The 21,794-nt window shown below is 38.5% G+C and overlaps 1 protein-coding gene across 6 annotated transcripts in view; it reads right to left on the bottom strand.

Moving 5' to 3' along the window:
* The window catches only part of UBE3D (ubiquitin protein ligase E3D), an 82,861-nt gene that overhangs the window by 38,837 nt on the left and 22,230 nt on the right, over window positions 1–21,794 (bottom strand). The window lies entirely within an intron of this gene.

Raw genomic sequence — 21,794 nt, 5'->3', positions numbered from 1 at the left:
CTCAAGGCTCTGAAAAACTGGACCAGACTTCCCACTCGACTGTATTTCTTTCAAAAGAAGCAGTTTCCACCAGTGCAAAGGCCATTTATCAGCACTAATCACCTTCCACCACGTATGAGATGCACTTCAAAATAGAACTGTGTCAGCAACAGACAAAGCAAGTCTGTGTTTGAAGAGGAATGGCTAAGCCCTTTTTAACTTTCCGGAACACCCCCATCACCACCTCTGATCTACAAGGCTATTTCTATAAATACATAAACCTAGTGTAGTCTGCAGAGATCAAAACTGGAAAATCAAAAAAACCTCTTACTCAGAGCACTACTCAGTATTGCTACCAAGGCACTGGATTAACTTCACATGCGTAGTTATGACTTAGGTAAATGCACTCTGCATTCAGGGCTTCAAATGCTGTGAAACCCTTAAAGGAGATTACTGTGTTAGCTATGGCTTCAGTGTTTTGCTCAATCAAGGCTGTGCTGAAGAATCTGATACAAAAGCTGACAGAAGCTCAGCCCTGACTCTCTGAGTCCACTGAATGTTGTTAAAGCTGCCCTTTCCACAAGCTATAGCTCTGATATAAATGACAGATGACTTTACTGAGCCAAAGGACAAACCTGCAAAATTAAATAACTACTTGTAAAAAATGATTTACTCTATAAACAATTCTAAATTATGGTTGATGATTTCTCTATATATTTAATATACTGGAAGGCTAAGTTATTTATACTTTTAATTACCCTTGCAGTGATCTAAAAATGACATAAAAATCAATGCATGCTCATTAGCTACTGAATTCTTGCCAAAATTTAAATAATATGGAACACTAAGAAGTGCAGTGCTTCCACAGCCTACAGCAGCTTCCTTTGAAAAAACACTTTTAGGGAATCACTGCTGTGCTCCTAGAGCAAACATCTGTCGTCTTGTTCTAACACCGTTCATTATTCATCCTCAATAGCTGAGAGCGTCAAGCGTGGTTTCTGAGTAACTCTTCCCTGGGATCTTTACTAGTTGCATGGTATCCCAAATCAACAGGTACTAAATTTCCTGTAGGAGACAAAAGAGTGAAGAATGGAAATTTAACCCACTGGTGTCCTTGCAAGGAAATGAGCAAGAGAAGAGGAATATATCAAGGAAAGTTAGAAGACAAGAGAGCAGTGATCCAAGGACTCACATGAGGAGGGGCTTTTTTAGATTTATTGTAATGTACTACAGTGGCCAGCATCAGAAGCTCACCTCTAAGATTTAAACCTTCATTTCTTTTCACTGCATCATTACAGAGAGAGGATGAAGGCTTATGTAACTGAACTTCCACACTTCCAGGTAGTCTTACATACTCTCTCCTGTAAACCATTCTTATCAGAAAGCTGCTGATATAAAATTTTTATAATAAATTTACATCTTATATATAGTACATATACTTTAATACAACATATATTATATATTAAATATACCTATCAATATTATACAATTGTGCATACTTCTATAAATTATTAAAATAGATATAATAGGTTCATACACAAACACACAACTGTTACTATGAGTCTTCTGTCTTTTTTCTGAATAATGCATATTTTGAATGGAAAAACTATGTATTTTTGGAGTCTGGTCAAAAAGTTATCTAGAAATCCACTAAAATACCAATTCAGCAGGTTTAAAATACCTTATTCTACAAAATGTAAGTCCTTCTTGAACTTTCAATGTGTCACCATTTGAAAAGGACAAGTTATTTAATACCAATAAAAATGGCTTATAAAGAAAATGCAAATTTAACCTCACCAGAGTATTGTCTGCCCATTACCATAACATTTTTCAGAAGGGCTGACATAAGAAGTATCAAATGTTCTTGTAATATTTCAAACGTCCTTTTAAGTAAAATTATGCTATTTGCTCCAATGAATGCTTTTGTGATTTAAAACAGATACTCCACATACAGTTTTCTTATTTCTAACTCCAATATGTAGCACAGACTAAACAACTCATGCTAAAAGATACATTAAAAGGCAGCAGATTAAATGGTTTTGTTTACATTAGGAAAATGCATACAAACTACCTAAATTCATGTATTTAAAATTATTTTACTACTTCTTGACATGCTTTGATTATTTTAAACTATTTAAGGGAAGTCTATAGTATTTAAGGATGTCTATCTCACCCAGTACAAGTACAAGCACAAGCCAAATTCTCTTCCTTTTGCTTCCAACCAACATTTTCATTACACTTAACTGTCCTATAGTAACTTAAATGTAACTACATTGGTTTTGGAACAGTTATTTAAAAATGCTATTAGCACAGATGAAGCCTGTGTATAGCCCACAGAATCACAGAATCAACTAGGTTTAAAAAGCTCTTTAAAATCAAGTCCAACTGTTACCTAGGACTGCCAAATCCACCACTGAACCATGTCACTAAGGGCCTCATCTACATTGGTTTCTGAAACCTTCCAGGGATGGCAATTCCACCACCTCCCTGGGAAGCCTTTTCCAATGCTTGAAAACCCTTTTGGTGTAGAAATTTTTCCAAATATCCAATCTAAACCTCCCCTGGTGCAGGTTGAGGCCGTTATCTCTTACCCTATCTACTTATTACTTGGGAAAAGAGACCAGCCACCTCCTCTCTTTGTCCTCCTTTCAGGTAGTTACAGAGAGAGATGAGGTCCTCCCTGAGGCTTTTCTTCTCCAGATCCAGTTCCCTCAGCCGTTCCTCATAAGACTTGTGCTCCAGACCCTTCACCAGCTTTTTTGCCCTGAACCTGATCCTGTAACCCAATATCTCTCTTGTAACAAGCGGCCCAGAACTGAACACAGGAAAGTGGTGAAGGGCAAAAACAGAAAACCAAAACCTGCTAGTATATTGTGCCAAGACAGGCTAGGTTGTTTATAAGTAGATCATTCCTTTGAAGCACAGAAAGCTATCTCAACATAATGCAACTTCTGCATGGAAATAAATCTTGAGATTTTAATCCCATCCAGAAGTGACTTTGCCTTGGAGAAAGGAATTTCAAAGTAATGCTCAACATACTCTCCAGACTAAAGATTTTTGGGTATTCACCAACTGCTTTGCTATATTGCCTTCCTCCCTCCCTCCCTCCAGCTGCCTGCTATGCAATTTCAAAAGCATTAAGTTGCAACTTATACCACCCATAAAATATTTTTATTCGACTGCAAAACAGCACCAACTGTACAGTCTCTGCAGAAGATGAAACAGAATTTCAGCTGCAAGAATCACTGAAATAAAGCTTAAACATCACAGGGAAGGATTAGGTGTTCATCTATTCTGCAAAATTTACGTTGAAGCTTCATAATATCTAAAATGAATTTATCAAAAGCTAAATCAAGCAACAATGTCTAAAGCAGACTTACATTCAGTGGGACACCTGAACACTTCATGGGACCAAGAACACTTCCAAATACACCAAATTTAAAATTCATGAGAGTAATCAAACCATGTACAGATGGTCAGCAGTATAACTAAGACATTATCATCTTTATTTCATTTCAGCACCAGGTAAGCAAAAATAGGCTGATCATAGAATGAAGGGAAAGGAATTTTAAGTTTGCAGGAACTGACCTTGCATATTAAATCCCAAGCCTGCCAGATACTTCCTAGGATATGTCCTACTAGCAGTGCATACCCCATAATAGTAACTGCTATGGGAAGAAATTCTTTCTTCATTCATAGAATCATAGATTTGTAGGTTACTACAGATTCATAGAATCACAGAACCACAGAATGGTTTGGGTTGGAAGGGACCTTAAAGATCATCTAATTCCAACCCTGCTGCCATGGACAGCAACACCTTCCACTAGACCAGGTTGCTCAAAGCTCCATCTAACCTGGCCTTGAACATTTCCAGATTTGGAGAATCCACAGCTTATCTGGGCAACCTGCTCATCTACAGGGTAAAGACTAACAAAAGCTGAAGCTGTAAAAGCAGAAAATGGCAGCAAATCTCTTCAGTTACAATGAAGTTATGCTTTTGAACATCTGACTGAGGAATACAAGCTCACAGAGAAAACAGCTCCTGCTGGGCTTGTGATGCTTAAACATATACAGACATAATAGGAAGAAAACATGGTAGCCAGAGCTAAATAGATTCATAATGTATTTTCTTGAAACTACTTTTTTTTTTTTAATTCCCTACATCATTTTTGTCTAGCTGGGTGCAAGAACAGAACTCACATGCTAATTCAGAAGTTCTACAAAACCAAGAAAAGCACAGGAGCTTAGCTCTTGCTGGGTCTTGCCTAAAGTTTGCTCTGACTGCTCTTGAACATTCACGCCATGCAGAATCACTGGCACAGATCCAAAGTACAATGTAATTGCAGACTTCTCAGCAGCAAAGCAACATGTTCCCACTAAAAGTAGAAGCAAATTAATCTCATAAAAACTCCATGGCCAAAGCTTTAGAATGTGCTTCTTCACTTTAATGGTTGTGTAAGGCTTTAAGCTGCAGGTTTTGAATGCCGTACAGCATCCCAGGTGGAAAGAAGTCAAACATTTTTTTCTGAAAACAATAAAGACCAAACTGCTGTAGCCAGATCACTGCTGATAATTCAGCATGGTGGAGCAATGATGGCACTGCTGATGGTCATCACCATCTAGACTCGCAACAGTTCTACTATGACTCTAGACTGCAGTTTTCTTGGATATGCCTACATCTCAGAATGAAGGAATAGCTTTGCCTGCTCCTTAAAATACTTTTCTTCACCTTTAGCACATCTTGATTCCTTCCTGGATATGTATTACTCTAAATTAGAACAGATGGCTCATAATTTCCCTAATGCACGGCAATAACTGTAGACTACTGTGCTTGGGTTGGATGCTGAGGACACAGAGCAGCGTGCTACTGACCTATTGCTAAAAGCCTGACTGGTGCCATCTTACTTATAGGGAATAACAAATGTGAGCAGCAGCACCAATACCTAAAAAGCCTCCCTTCACAGCATGTATCAACCAAGGACTCCAATTCTGAGGTTACATTTTTTTTTTCTCTTTCTTTTAAACCTTCCAACACTTCAGGTATGTAGAAAAATAAGGGCCACTGCCCTGGCAAATAGGAGTAAGCCTCTTTTAGTAACTCTTACTTTGCGAAGGGTAGAAGTGCACAATAAGGCTGTAAGAAGACAAAGTACTATGTAAAAGCTCTTCACAGCTACTGGTGACATCAATATGGTTATCCTAGAGTAAATGCAAAGTAATTGCAGATAACTCCCCTTTAAAGATTCATGTAATTTTGAGGAAGCATTTCCATCTGCTTATGGGATACGGATGTCTGGAGGACCTGCTGCCTTCCTCAGCAGCCTCTTCTTGTAATTGTTGTTTTCAACCTATATTTTTTTCTGATCAGAAATATTAACAAGGATGCTCTCCTCTATGTAGCCACCTGTTTCATAACAATTGTGATTTCTCCTGGGCTACATTTCCAACCAAACTCTCATATAGGAATGACTTTACAGACTCTTTCCTCCCTCCTTTCCCTCCCACAGGTTGTAAATGCCAATGAAAAAACTGGAGAAATCACGGGAAGACTCAGGAGGAAGACATATTTATCAATACTGGCATGTCTTGAGTTTTGAATTACCAGGTGCTATCAATAGCACTACTCTCCTGAGGAGCCTTTGAAAATCTTCATGAAGTTATGACCTTAATTTAAAAATCATCATAATGAGATGTTAAACTGCAGAACACAAAATGTGGTATTAAGTATCTTATCACAAATACAAGGGCATTTTACCTCAAAGTTTCCCTGAGTATAAATACTATGTTCAGTATCTGAGAATTAATTAGCACCATGTAAAATGTGAAAGGTTGATCAAAAGTCAATCAAAGGCCCAAATCCATCATTCAGAACAGTGGCAAGGAACATGAAATACAAAGTTAAATTTCTGAACTACTTCAGTATAAAAGGTTTCAAAACCCCTTGAGCAGAATGCTAAGACTCACTGAAGGTCAGAGGCTTAAGAAAGAGAAGACCTATGTCATTTGAAATTGCATTTAATTCACTTCAGTTCTCTCAGCCAATTCTCAGATGAGCAAATTATTCAAAAGTTTAAAGCTAGAGACAGTAAAGACAGCTTTCAAGGAGGAGCAGAACACCTCATAAAAAAGGGGCAGTGAACCAAGGTGCACCACTGTAGCAAGGCGTTTTATTAGTATATCTATTTCAAAAGAAACTAGTATACAATGTCCAAGATTTAAGGACAACTTCTATACTTACCATTCTTGACCACCTATAATAGTTCTAAGCATCACAAATACAAGTAAAAGAATTGTTTTATTTCAGCTCCTAGTTTCAACTGTGATTGACTTGTTTTCCAGTTTCATCTGTTTGAAGTCCTCCTTTGCTCACCAAGATATTACTGAAGTCAGTCCAAAAAGACTTGGTTTACTTGCCCAAAACAGCTACCAGATGATTTCCAAATTGGTAAGTATGATTAAAATATCTACAGAGTAGCAGCAACTGTTATGTGAGCCCAGTTTCAATACCCATTATTGACAAAAATCTCAGATCTCAAAAAAAAATCCCCAAACAAACAATTCAAGAGATGAAAGATAATGGCTTGGAGCTTTGTCAGATTTGAAGATTATTTTACCAAATGTGCATCCAAAAAAGCAGATTTTTATATCCAGGCTAAATCATTCTATAAAGAGCAAGTCGAATACAATGATGTTCCAAGACAATATTCCCATTACTTATTGAAACAAAACCTAATTATTAACTGGGGCACGCGAGAGATTACATATTCCTGTTGTGTCTACAGTATGAAAATACATGCACATGCTGCTTAAATGTCAGCACTTGTAGCTTTATCAGTCATCTAGAACATTCATGCGTCTGCATCCTTTCATACAATATTCAGTGTCACTGCTTGTAAAAATGGGAGTACCAGTCCCAGCCACATTCAGGCTCATGGTTTTTCCTCAATGCTTTTTTAGGATGGTGCAGCCTGCTTACCTGCAGACTGCCCTGTGCAGACTGCCAGTGAATGTAAACTCTTTCAGAGGAACCTCACTGAACAGCTTTTCAGAGCTAGTTGTCAGAAAGCCTTGATGAACGGGGACCTTTGCAAAGAAGAGGAAGTAAATTTTCTCAGTTACAGTTCCAAATCAGGTTTCTGACACTGGCAACATAAAATTAACCTTTGCTAAGAAACTTACACCCTTAGGCATTGCAGCAAATGTGCAATGATATGGATTTTTCTGGTGGTGTGTGGGAATTTAAATCTGAGGATGGAGTACCCTATACAATATTATCTGGACATGTCAGCAGAAATGGTGAACTCAGTTTCGTGAGACGGCAACATCACTGTGTCTGATCCTTCAGCTGTGCCTCTGAATGATCTACACAATGGAAATCATATATTAGCTCTGAAATGCTGACAGAGGCATACTCTTAGAGATTTGGTAAAAGGAAGTGAGAAGCAAAGCTCAATTCAAAACAGCAAATGTTGAAAATGAAAATGGCATGAAATCACCCAAAGGAAAAATGCATGAAACAGCGTAGGTATTTATCAATTATCAGCTCTGACAAAAGGAGGAATGGCTAATTTGGTGAGAGAGACAAAGAATGCATTTAAGTTTCTGGATACAGAAATTGCTCAGATCTACAAAAGCGAAAAAGTCTAAAGCAACTCTGTTGCTTCGAAAGTGTGTAACTTAAAACTTTCTACCAACCACACTATGACCTCTTGTAAAATATATTTTTTCTTAAAACATTAGCTTCAATTTTCATACTTTAGTTAAATGGTCTAATTTTACAACAGATTTTTAATTTCCAAGCCCTTAGAAACACTTTCATTTCGTAATTACTGAAAGAAAACAAGAGGGAATTGAACATAATGTATCTCATGAAATACATTCCATTTAATTCTCCTTCTAGAGCTTCCTGGGAGAAGGCAGTAGGGAGATGCTAAACTCGGCTCCCAGCAGAGATATACACAAGTAAAAATTACCTTACAGAGAAAGAATAGAGATTTGGGTGTTGAAGAGTGAGGTTAAGAAATCAGACTAATTGTACATGAGAATTAACCCTCCTCCCAGGGAATGAAGCAGATCTTTTTCGTCTTCTGGCTTTTTTGCTTTTTTTTTCCTCAGTGTCACAAGTAGTTTCCTTCTAGCAATGATAAAAGTTTTCTGCTGCTGGGTCCCAGTATAGTGAAATGGCCTTAAAATTCAAGAGATGATGTCATTCCATTTTTCTTTTTATGTTAGTGGTTAATAGTAACTTTGGCTTTGCAGTAAAGGGATACAGAGGAAAGATCCTTCATACTTCTCCCCAGATTTAAGTTCTATGTTCTTCATTATTTAAGTGCACTGGACTGTCTGATGAGCAGCTTTGCTCTGCATGGCTAAACATAGAAAAGTTTTTGTCTTTAATAAGATCTTAGATAAATAATCCCAAATCTCAGTGGGCCTTGTTAAAGCAACATCATACATTTTTTACACTGCCTTATGAGTTTGGAAAAAAATAATTGTCTACATATCAGTCCGAGATCATGATGACTAACGTGTCCTTAGGGAAGAGACTGTTGAAATACATATGTTTAGCCATTAGAAATGGAATTACAAATACAATTATGATAAATCAGCATAGATTTATTAAATAATGATTCATTTAAAAAAACTGTACTTAGATCTGAAAATACAAGACATGAAGAACCAATGCTTAAATGCTGTAGAGCTGGTGTGACCTGATGGTTCTGTGCACTGTGAGCACACTGGGAGATATCCACTTAACTCAGTTTTAGATACTCAAAAGACTCGCTTGATGATAAGGGATGAGATAGCTGATGAAGATACTGGTCCCAGCTGTTGATCCTGCCTAGACATCTAAACTGCTCATCACTCATTTTCTAAACTGCCATGGTTCATGGTGCAGTGCCTTTAAGCAAACCAAAATTTGCAACAATTTACCTTCAACCATAGGCTCTAAACTGCAGCAGTTGAGAACTTGACTGTGAAGTGGCTTAGGCATCTGTGCTTCAAAAGCAGGGGGAACAGTTGGTACAGTAACCTCAGCTAAGACCATAACTAGAAAGCAGGGTTAGCTTAAGCAAAACAATCTAAGTTCCTCATCTCAGCAGTGCAGGGAGAGCAGCAGAGAGGTAGTATGCCCCATGGCCAAGCTGCAAACCCAATAGGCACTGTTGTATCCCCTTGCCTTGCTACTAGTGGTCACACCACAGTCCCCAGTAAAGACTCTAAACACAAGCCAAGGGAGCACAACATCAGGCACAAGGTAGAAAATATGGTCCACAAGCCACAGAGCTCACAGCTGATCTGTCACTTACTAGGACAGAGCTGCCTGCTGAAACTTCTGGGTAAATAATGTGAACTGTACTCATGTTAGATACCAGTACCTTCCCACCAGGTCTCTCTGACTGCCTACCTCCCACTGCTCCTCACCACCGTTGTCGGATCAACCAGCAGCCTCAACACTGACACCTGAGAGTACCAGAAAGATGATGTCTTTGATATCCTGTCCTAACAGTGTTGAAATAGATGTGCATTCTCAGGGCCCTAGACTAGCAACAAACAGCAACACTTATTTCCTCAGCATAATCAACCAGGCAAGAAGCAAATAAAACTATTTTTTTAAAAAGATTAAATTAAGTCAATGTTGAATGAACCAGTGGTCTGTATGATCAGTGATGACACAGAGCTTCTCTTGCCCTGTACCTAAAAGCCCTGGGTTTCCTGGCCACAGCACAAAACACTACCCTGGATGTTATCACGTGGGTTATTCCTACCAGCTGTGCCACATGAAGATTTGCATATGCTCCATAAACTTTGATTCCCTTTTTAAGACCTATTATACCAAGCAGGAGGCCATTTCTGACATTGAAATGGATTTTCAGAACAATGTAAAGATGAAAATGTTTTCTGGCCTTTGATTTTTAAACCTTCGGGTAAAACTAAATCATTTCCGCAGTGGTGTTGATATTACATATAGAGGTATTCACAAATATCAGGCACTCTGGTACATTACACTTGAATCCAAAGGGAGAAGTTACCCTGCTGTACAAATAAAAGCTGTAATCACTGTTCACAAAAAGCTCTCAGTTTGCAGCTTTAAAGATGGGGTTTTCTTCTGATGTACTGACTTCAGAAGAGAAGAAAATCCAGTATTCTAAGATGTAATTACATGAACCTGCAGCGAAGTAAGAAACACCACAAATTACAGAATTGGTTGATCCTGAGAATTTGCTGACAGCAAAATTTATTATTTTCACTCATTCAATCCAAACCATTGCCAAATAAAAGTCTAATTCTAAAGTTAGAACTTCACATATGCCAGATTTTCCCTTTCCCACTGAAACCATAATTTTCCTGCATCAGTTTATTTGTATTATCATTTTCCCTCTTCACTGATAAGATTGTGCAAAACCTGTATAGATGCTCACTCTATGCAAGTACAACACTGGCATTAATACAGCAGGTATTGCTACAATTGCTACAGATTTGACAAGCAATTACATCCTAAATAAATAAATAAAGCTAGCAATCAAGAACATAACTTCCTTTCCTAGAAAAAAAAAAACCCAAACAAAAACCCATAAAGTTAATTCAAAATCATAAGTTGGCATAGCAACATTTTTGACATAGGTCACAAATGCCCAAATCACTTGATTTTACTACATCCTACGGTCCACTATGAAAACTCACAGCAGACTAACTGCCAACCTGGAAAGACCAACTTTCCACTAGCTCCTTTTCTCTGCCCCTAGCCAGTATGTGTCCCGGCAGTACAGGTCAGGTTTTCTCTGTGCATGGAAATACTCTCCCATAAATAATCCCTCCATCATTCACAAAACTGTCCCTAGTTTTAGCATCTCCCCTCCTCAGAGCTAATTCCCAACTTTTCAACTATTCTGAAGTTTTCCCTTTTCGTTATACCAGAGATTTAACGATGTTTGTATAATCCATGCTAATGCTGATGGAGCTCCCTGCAGCACTTACAAAGCTCTCCGGAGTCTGCTGTCCTGCTGCAGACACAAAGCAGAGCTGGAGGAATCATACAGGCCATCAGCCACCCTCCCAAGATAGCACTGTGGGGGCTGCACTGCACATACACCTTGACACAGTCCGATCAGTGAATGCAGACTATTTAGGCTCTTTAATTTAGTTTTCTGAGCTTTCTTAAAATTTTATGAAAGGGACAGAAGGAAAGCTAGTCTCAGCTTAAAAGCATGAGGAACAGGAAGGGGAGACATACAGCCTGGAAGCTGATTTCTGGATATGAGCAAGAGCAGAAGAAAAAATGAAGAGAGAAACAATTTAGGTGGAATATTAGATTTAGCCAAGTTAAGTCAATGCTGATGAAGGAGTTGATGTTACATACAGACTAAAATCCTTTTTCTTGAGAAAAGGAAGTACAGTAGGCATGGAGTCACACACAAGAGCTCAATGAGAAGAGAAGCGCTTGAGCAGATGACCTCATTCAAAGAGCAGATGCAACAACTGAAAGTAAGACAGCTGCAAAGTACTATAAATCCTCTGCAAATAGTTAATTAGAATGGACTTCAGACACAGCAGAACACACCATCAGTAAAGAAATAATGCCACACTTGATAATTGCTACATTACTGAATAGCAGCCCAATCAAGACCAAGGCACACACATTCAAACGCATCACTCTGAAGAGATTCCAGAAAGCAAAACAGATACAGTGAAGGTGAACTGTAAAGTGTTCTGGCAGGTCAGTGGCAGAACTGGAAAACTGAACTAGCAGGCATCTCCCAGCCAAAAAAAAATCATCTCCCTGCAAAAACAGGCAATGTGTTGAAGCATTGCTTTCTGAAGTTTTTTCACACTTCATCTTAAAAGCAATAGTGGGTTTTGGCAATATTATTCCTACTAGAAGTCTCTGCAGGAACCACACTGCTCTGACATCAGAAAGCTTCCAATCCCCAGCTGAAACTTTTTCATAATTAACTCTATCTGTACGTTGCCTCCAATTTCTCCTGAAGGCAATCAATGAACATTACAGTTATTTGGCAGCCACTACCACACTATGTTCTTTGCCAAATTAGACTTGAGAGGTAATTGGTGATATAAGAAACTCACCTGGACAACTGCATTAATTCAATGATCCTATGGGTAAAGGAGAGCTGCAGAGGTGCTAAAAGTGCAGAACTGTTATGTAGGAGAGCAAAAACCAGATCCTCAGATTTCTTTTTGCAGTAGCCAGTGAAAGTTTCATCAGTTTCAGAAAAACAAAATAAGAGTTTTCGATAAAATCTCTCAACTCAGACAAAAAGTTTGTATTTCTTAATCATTGTGACACATCTGAAAAACTAGAGGCCTTAATAAAATTAATGACATGCAGCCGCTTCTGTTTGAAAAACAACTGAATAGCAGTTTGGAGAAATAATATGCAAACAGCTGAAAAAAAGGAAGTAGAGAATAGCGACAGACAGATATTTCAGGTATGACTACAACCAATAAAGCTAACATTTGGTAATGATGTTAGATTAAAAAGGCACAAAAGCATTAATTATCTAATGGCTTTTCCTAGACCCCTCTTTAAGTCCCTTTTTCAGATGATTCTTCACATTATCAATATTAATTCCAACTGTTCAAACCTTTGCTGGATTCCTTTTTTGTTTTCCCAGTTTTAAAAACAACAAACAACTCACCAACTTCTGGATGAAGTTTAAAATCTGAAAAAAAAAAAATAGTGTAAAAAATATGTAGAAATGCTTCAGTGGTGTCCTCTGTAGGCCATGCAATTGTTTCCATCACAAGATAACAACTTAATGAGGAAACACATTTTATTGCTCAACCATATTGCTTCGTGAGAGACACAGGATGGCTGGGAAGCCAGTCAAGTGTAGTTACCTCAACAACAATTCTGTATTAAAATAAAACACTTTTGGAGGTTTCAGAAAAATCAGTCTCCTCAGGGGAAAGCAAAACTGTGCTTAGTTTAAAACCCAACTTCTACTTGATGCTGATACAATGCTGCTGCCTATCAGCACCAGCTGAAAAGCCCCAGGTGCAGCACTGGAAACATGGATGCCCAGTTGACACACATGCCTGCAGTCATTTGCCTGAAAAACCATCTTCAATGAGACACTGTACAATTTTGCTTTCTTCAGGAAATCCAGCAAAATCAGGGCCCACAGGAGCACTCTTTATTCCTTCCTCTGGGACTATGGACAATACCTTAACATCAGAATCCCACCAGTGTTGTGAAGTAAGGAAAAATTTAAAGGCTTAAAAGGTACAATGGTAATGCTGCACACCAAGCAAACACAGCAGGTAAATGGGCATGGTCAATCCAACAGCTCACACCTGAGAAAATCTAACGGTCCTCCTTTTGGCAATTATTTGACTGAAATTCTAAAATTCTGCAGCAATTTTATTCCCTGGAACAACACCTTCTACCTTTCCAGTCAGATCTCCTTCCTCAAACATTCCTATACATGTAAGTATCACCTATTATGCCTACTAGTTATACAGATTATTTTGTTTATGGCTTAAGGCAAATATTTGCAGAAACCAGCAGACGAATTCCTTGTTCTGTTTTGATGCTACAGCATTCAAAATAAGCAACCAACAGCAATGTCCTATTGTTTCCACACACAAATGGAAGTATCCTGAACAAATTCACAAATTAGTCTTCCTTGATCTCAAGAAATACACTTCCAATTTGATTTAGCCTTACTGATTTAAAAGGTCTTGCAAGTAAAATTAGCAGCCTAAACCATGTTTATGCAGCCTGTCATGGAGAAATACAATAGAAACAACTAATGCTTATTAATTTAAACCAGTCCAAGATCTTAGAATTCAGTAAATCAAGTTCTGAGGTTTAAGTAGTTCTTGTCTGCAATCTGCCCAACAGGCTCTTTTAAGTTTTGTTTTTTTCACTCTTGGCTTGTTATAGGATTCCTGCCTGCTCAAATGGATGCTGTCATTTAAAAGGCATTACAGGAGTTGAGTACTTACAGTTCCCAAGTGAACCCAACACTCTTTGTAAGTTTATGAGAAACAAACTGTAAGCCTCTAAGTGGTAAGCTGCAACAGTCTGACATACGATTATAAAATTATCCTCAATGGATCATCACCATCACATTCAGGCTATCTGGCTTTCAAAAAAGCAGTGTTACAGGAAACGAAATGAATATAATAGAGATATGTCATGTATGTCTTATAGTAAGACTTCAACAGATGCAGCATAGCTGTCCCTCTAGCAAACTGATCAGTAAATCTAACTCCTAAATGTAATCAGCAAGAACACTGCATGCTGTAGTTTAGGAACCCTATGTCCATTTTGCCAGTATGAATGCAGAATTGTTTTTCCCTAAATCCCCAAACCCAGACGCAACATGCTGAAACCAGTGGCAGATCTGTTTAGACGAGGTTAAAAGAGTACTATAGAGCAGGAATTTGCTGTCACAAGAGATTGTGGAGGCAGATAACACAGGTCAAAAAGTGTTTATTCAAACAGATGGTCAAAAGATGCATTAACAGATAGTAAAGGAAGTAAGCAGGGCTCTACCCTCTAACATCCTTAATACAACTACAGAACTGAGAAGTACAAGGAAGTGCTGAAGCTCACAACCTGCTCTAAAGAACACCTCTGGTTGCTGGCGGGAGGATACTGGGCTAGATGGCACTCTGCTCTGGGCCAGCATGGCTTTTTTCACATTCTTATCATCCTATAAAAGCAGAATAAACTACCTGGCAATGCAGCTGGTTTAGACTATACATTTTAAATTCGTTTCAGATAGTCTTGCTGCATTTAATTAACATTTTTTCCCATCCAACTTGACATTTTTCTCCTTGCCAATCCTGAGATTCACAAAAGAGCAATCTGAGCCAGACAGATGAGAACAACCAAAATTGTGCTTACCTTAATTACAGTGTTTCATAAATAAGTATGAAGAATAATATGGAAAAAATATACAAGCATGAGTTGTATTTTTCATTCTACGAACACAACACTAATAAAGAAGCATATTAAATATGATAGGAGATCTTAATAGCATATTTATAATTTTTTTTCTAAAAAATCTGAACATAATAAGTAGCTAAGTGTTGTGGTTTAAACCCAGCCAAGACAGTCTGTCCACTCGCTTCCCCCCCCCTTCTTGCCGTCCCCTATTCTCGGAGGGACGGAGAGGAGAATCAGAAAGAATGCAACTCCCAAGGGTTGAGATAAGAACAGTTTAGTAACTAAAGTATAACACAAATCACTACTGCTACCACCAATAATAGTAATGATAAAGGAAATAACAAGTGAAGAGAATACAACACCCCATCACCAGGCGACCGATAACTTGTCCCCCCAGCCTGACCAAGCACCAACCGATAGCTCTTCCAACCCTGCAGTCCCTCTAGCCCTTCCGGCTAACTCCCAGTTACCTCCTGGGCATGACGTCCTGTGGTATGGAATACCTCTTTGGTCAGTTTGGGTCAGGTGTCCTGTCTCTGCTTCCTCCCGGCTTCCCCTCCTCCCTGGCAGAGCATGAGGCTCACAAAGTCCTTGGCCAAACCAAAACATCGTTGTTTTTCAGCCCTGTTCCCAGCTGAAAGTCAAAACACAGCACTGCACCAGCTACCAAGAAAGAGAAAAATGACTGCCACTGCTAAACCCAGGACACTAAGCAATAGCAGTTACAGTGAATTTCTTATTTTTACATTGCCAAATAGTATGCATATAGCATTTACCACTTCTAATGCAGGGTACCACAGCAGGATGAGTAGTGACACAGCAGTATCTGTGATGCTCCAAAAGAAAAAAAGGGCAGGCTGTTTGTCAAGCTTATTAACTAATGGCTAGTGATTCAGGACTGCAAATCTGCTTTTTAAAGTGTTACTGACTTCAATGCTAGATTCCAAAAGATGAGCAAAAAAGGCAACAAGCTGAGCTGAGATGGTAATATGAGCAAAATTTTTGAGCAACAATACAAGAGACTTTATTTGGTAGACAAAAGGTTTATTCCAATATTTTTCTCTATTTCAGTCAGCAATTCTAAGACTATCTGAAATTTGAAATATTAGGTACCAAGAAATATGACACCTCTGAAGAGTTAAAAAGATCTATCAGATCTGTGTTTGGAACAAGTACAAGTTCTTAAGTAACTACCATAAAAGAATGCTGCATATGGCAGGTCTAGTTTCAATTAAGAAGTCAGGGTATTTCGCCTGAAAGTTATACTTAAAAGTTGCACACATCTTTTCCAAGAGGTGGAAAAGTCTGTTACCAGTACTGAAGAACAGTCCTTTCTTCTGAAGAACAATTTCTGGCTAAAAATAATATTTCTCAAATGGAGCTTTCATCTTTTTCTCCAAGCTTCAGCCCGAGCATTCAAAGTTCATGAGACCTACAGCTTCCACATGTCTATCAAACTCTGAAAAGTATTTTTCTTTCTCTCCTCTCCCAAAACCCTAACTGGCATCACACTGCATCTTTCAAAAGTCTTTGCCTGACTCCTTAGTCAGCTGTTAAGGCAACGCACCCCACCTGTTTTATCAGTTCTCTTAACTTGAAACCTGAAAGAATTCAAGAAGCGAACAGAAAAAAATGTATCGGAAACAAAACAAATCCTTTATGCTCCATTTACAATCACAGTCACTTCTTTAATCATTCCAAGTATAGCATAACAAATTTATTATGCTACAGAAATCATCTTAAAAAGAGCATGGAACAGTAAAACACAGGTCACTCCTCAGTCAGCCAACTCTTGGTCGGTGTGCTCCCATGTGTTTTCTACAGGCAAGAGTTAAGTAAACACTGGAAAAGGGTATGCTATTTCAGACATACAAAAATCAGTGAAATAGGACACAGTTTGGTGGTTTTATAAGAGATGAATTACTCTAGAATCACACACAGAATGAAAGTCATTCTTGGGACAAATAAACAACATTCTGGAATACATCAGTAACAGCTTCAAAAACAGCTCACTATACATGTAATATAATAAAAGCATTGGGGCTCAAAACCTCCAGGTTTTCAGCCACAAACTCAATTTTCTAGCTCATTCTGTCCCTCCAAAGCTAATAAAATGAACAATTCCTGGAAGTCATGTTTCAACTCTCAGATAAGAAGCAAATTCTTACATAGGAGAAGGCTTCTGAACAAACTGTAAATCATTCAGAGAGACTCTAGATGCATATGAGGAATCAAAAGCTATCAGTGACTATTTGACAAGATTTGCCGAGCACACTACTATAAAGAGAAAAGTGTAATTTTCCTCTAACTGTACCGTCACATATATTCCCTGAGATCAAGTTATGGTGAAATTGTCATGTAACTGTATTTGCAATTTTCTCCAAACATTTTTACAACTCTCTCACTTCAGCAGTATGTACCATTATCACTCCCAGCAGTCAAGGTTGTTTGCATAAGGTGTTATTTGCCAAGAACCTGTTACTCAAAAGGAAGACCTCTTCTGTCTGCGCAGCATATTTGTAGGTGGAGAAAGGAGCCTTGCTGAGAGAAACGTGAAGGGAACCAGCATAATCACATACACATCATCTAAATAAGAACACAGCAGAAAACGTGTGGGACACTCAACTGCATTCGTAACATACCTTTTTTTTTTGTAAGTGACAAGAAATAACAGCATACAATTTCAACTAATTTGTTGTAGAAGCATTGCTCATAAAGCTCCTGCAAGGACACACCTAAGTGTTTCTAGCCCTGTTTAACAGCTGAAGGAGTAAGATACAAATCAATACAACACTTAAAGGCTACCCTCAGAAAGATCAGATGAACAAGGCTCTGCTAGTAGAAACACCAAGAGCTAAACTATAAATAGCATGTCTGGATATATCAAAGCATGTCTTAAATTCACTATGCCTTAAAAGCTACTGAACATTCTTAAGCAACAGGGTCTAACATACAGAGAACACCCAGAGCAAAACTGTTCATAATTAATTGCTGAAAAAAGGTATATGGAGAGAGGCTCCACACAATGTGTTCTTAGTTTGGTCCTATTCCATAGCTCAGCCACTCTCTCAGAAACTGGAACAAGAGAGATGCTTCTGGTCTCGAACCAGATCCTATCATACAGTGGGCCCAAGGTCTTCATTCTCACAGTCCCTGCATCTGCCTTCCAAGACTTGGATGGTGTTCAGAGCATTTGCCAGTGAAAACTGAGGCAAAGAAGTCATTAAGAACCTCAGCCTTCTCCAAATACAGGGCAGCCAGTTCTTCTAATAGCTTCCAGATAGGACCCACATTGTCCCTAGTCTGTCTTTTATTTGCAATGTACCTACAGAATCCCTTCCTGTTATCTTTCACATCCCCAGCCAAGTTTAATCCTAACTGGGCCTTAGCTTTCCTAACCTGGTCCCCAGCTTCCCAGACAACACCCCTGTATTCTTCCCAGGCCACCTGTCCTTGCTTCCACCTTTTATAAGCCTCTTTTTTCCTTCGAAGTTTCCTCAGCAGCTCCTTATCTATCCAAGGAGGTCTCCTGGCCCTCCTGCTGCACTTCCTTCTAGCTGGAATGCAACACTCCTGAGCTTGTAGCAGGTGATCCTTGAATATCAATCAAGAGTCTTGGGCCCCCCCCACCCTCTAGGGCTATATCCCATGGAACTTTACTAAGCAGGTTCCTGAAGAGGCCAAAGTCCACTCTTCTGAAGTCCAGGGCAGTGACCTTGCTGCATGCTCTTCTCACTGTCCTGATGATCTCGAACTCGGTAATTACAGCCAGCAATGAACCATGAACATTTACCCTACTTAAACGTTTGTTTCCTTTGCATTGTTAATGTTCAGAATAATACTGAATGTAAGAACAGTGATAGATATGCCAGTGATTTACTGGAGGAAAGAGAGTTCTGTTGCTCACTGAAGCACAGTGCTGCTTATAGGACATAATTCCTAGTTTAAGGGGAAAAAAACATTTCTGTGTCTGAGGAAGAGAAATAAGCATTATGCTAATTATGAATTATTGCAAAACTGCTCTCAGTAAAGAATGATAAAGAGAGGCTTGGAGTAAGACCATGAATTTCTGCTGACATTGTAGAAGACCTGAAAAGAAAGGTCACATATAAAAGATAGTATGCTCCCCTCAAGAAAAACATTCAAGTGCATCTCAAGGAATTTGAATCAAAGGGTTCCTTCAAAAAGGGGGTGCCTGAACGTGAATTACTGTGCAATCACAGTTAGGCTCTCTCTAGCAGAGGCAGTTTGCCAGTGGAGAATTTCACAAAGCCCAAGACCAAAAATGCTACAATGGAACTTACCTCAGAGAAAGATTCATGCTTGTGGAAGAAGACTTAGTAGAGATTGTCTTTCATTTCTTCATCCATGTTTTACAAACGTGTGATTATGCTATTATTTTTACATATTACAAACAAATGCTTTTATTTCTAGTTTACCTTAAGCTGTCTTAACCTATGGCCAAGCTTCCCATCACAGACTCCACAGTGTCCGCAGTTAGGAAAGGTGCTTCCCCTCCCATTGCACTGATCAGATTTCTGTCACTGCACAAATCAGACAGGACCCAAGTGTAACCAGTGACTCCTAACAGCTGAATAGGCTCTCTGACCTGCAACAGGATACTGGAGTGCATGCCTATCCTTTGCAAATGTTGGGGTATAGATCAAAAGCAGATCTCCTGCTGACTGCTTCCTACACAGGAGGTATTCTTGCTCACTCCCCACTCCTGTGGAGCAGACCATGGGCTCTGGAACCTTTCAGTTATTTCAAAGGCAGGTGTGTACGCAGAAACAAGCAAGGTAAGTATTACAATTATTATCAGAATGTGGACATCTAAAACATTTGGAACTTGAACTGTTCAAGAAATCAGACATTTTGCTCAGAATTTTATCAGAAATAATATTTGAGAACTAAATGCAAATACACTGCATTAAATAAGCTGTACTGGTTTTCATATTTTTGTTTCTGCTGTGTTTACCTTCCTGTTCAATACAGAAAGACTTCAGTTTCATTGCAGACATCCAGGCAGTACTTCAAGCCAACTGATAAATGACTTAGTGGAAACAGACTGAAGTGCTAATGTCCTTTCTACTGTTCTTTACTAAAAATATAAAATTGGGAAAACAGTACTAAATCAATAGTTACTTTGGTTTCTGAACCTTAAAAAGAACCTTTGTTCTTTCTCTTCTGTTACTGCATTTGTCCAGGGACTGGGTAGGGAAGATGTCTATTACTATCAGAGGAGAATTAAAACCTCAGTTGCACCTTCTGCTCACTGCAAAGTCCCAAAGATAAATAAAATGTAATCTTCAGAAATAAGGGATTTGTGAGAAGTCTGTCTGGGGAAACGGAAAGAACTGAATGTAACCTCATGGTAAAATTACACTGCTGAGAACTCCATTCAAGAAAAGCATTTGTGAATGCTAGGTAAGTGACCAAGTAGATATGAATTTTATCTCAATAAAAAGTCATTTTACCTGAACATACGTTAAGGTAATTAAATCTTCTCAGTGATAAAGAATCAAAACTTGAAAAGCAAAACTGTAAGTCATGCTTCTGTAAAACCTAAGAGTGCTAAAGGAAGCATCTTTTACTTTAGAGCAGGTAGTGGTTCTTGCAGTATCTCCCATTCTAAGAGTACAGAGTTTAAATTATAATACCTTTAAGATGTAGTTTGGATCAAATAACATTTAGATCACAGATGTTTTCCAATGCCACCTTCTGAGACTACTACATTAATAAAGGTTTTTTTTTTCCTCTTACATTAATAACATTAATAATGTAGTATGACCTTTTCTCTAAACATTGGAACTTTGCATTCTCTCCATATGAGAGAATGGATGGATGAATTAGACACTCTTGTAAGGTGTGTATTTCTTCAGAAAAATATTTAAATTCATAAGCAAGTCTGCTTGTCTGTGTGAAACAACATTTTAGTTGTACTTTTACGAGGTCTTGGGCTATAAATTAGTTGTATTCTAAGTCTGGAGGGAATGTCTCCTAAATTTTAAATACAGTTGTACCTATTTAAATCTGTCATCCAGTTTCCAAGAGTTTAAAGGAAAACCAACAAAACCAAGCCACTATTTGAGTATGCCGTATGCAAAACCAATACTCTCTCTCTTTGCACTGCAGAAACAAAAGGAGAAAATTATGCTAATATCATATTTCATCACCTGCAAACATTGGAGCCACTGCTTAATCAATATTCTCTCATCTTTGCTCTCCAACAAATAAAGGCTTTAACATGTTAGGCAGTGTGTGTTTTTCATAACGTAGACTTTGCTGAAATCAAATGTTTCCTTTATAAGGCCTCCAGCAGTCTTAGACACATCCAAGAAAATCAGAACACATCCAAGAACATTTATATGGCATTGTACTCAACCACCTTCCTCACCTCTTTCCCCTTCTCTTAAGGTCCCATTTCTTTTTGAAATAATACCACCACTGTCCATGTATACAGACATGATCTTTCCATGAATTTATTGTGACCCATGAGACAACCCCTGTAGTACTGAAAATAACTTGGCTTAAGCACACAAATTCCAGTTCTGTAAACAGCAATTTCTCTTACAAAACAAAGCATAATTTTAAGGCAAAACAGGTCAAGAATGAAGATGGAACAGACAGGTACAATTTGCTAAACTAGGAACTACCCACTTCTACCCTCTTGTTTTCAGCTGTACTAAAGAGGTCCAAATTCTTTACTGTGGGAGTGCAGAGAGAGTTTTCCCATAAATAACTTGACATCTGAGATCAGATTATCACAAAAAACAAAGAAATCGAAGGTGAAGAGGGAGATCTGGCTAAACTCATGCATCATGCAGGAGTCAGCCCACCCTCCTTATCTCTCCCCAATTTTGCCTCCTCCTTGAATTACATCACCTGGAACTAC

This window comes from Neopsephotus bourkii, unplaced genomic scaffold, assembly GCF_033783945.1.
Source record: "Neopsephotus bourkii isolate Nb327-2 ecotype Australia unplaced genomic scaffold, CSIRO-AGI_Nbou_v1 NB_941, whole genome shotgun sequence".
Classification (NCBI taxonomy): Eukaryota; Metazoa; Chordata; class Aves; order Psittaciformes; family Psittacidae; genus Neopsephotus; species Neopsephotus bourkii.
The sequence above is the reverse complement of the archived record's forward strand: the minus strand, read 5'-3'. Positions and strand labels throughout refer to the sequence as shown.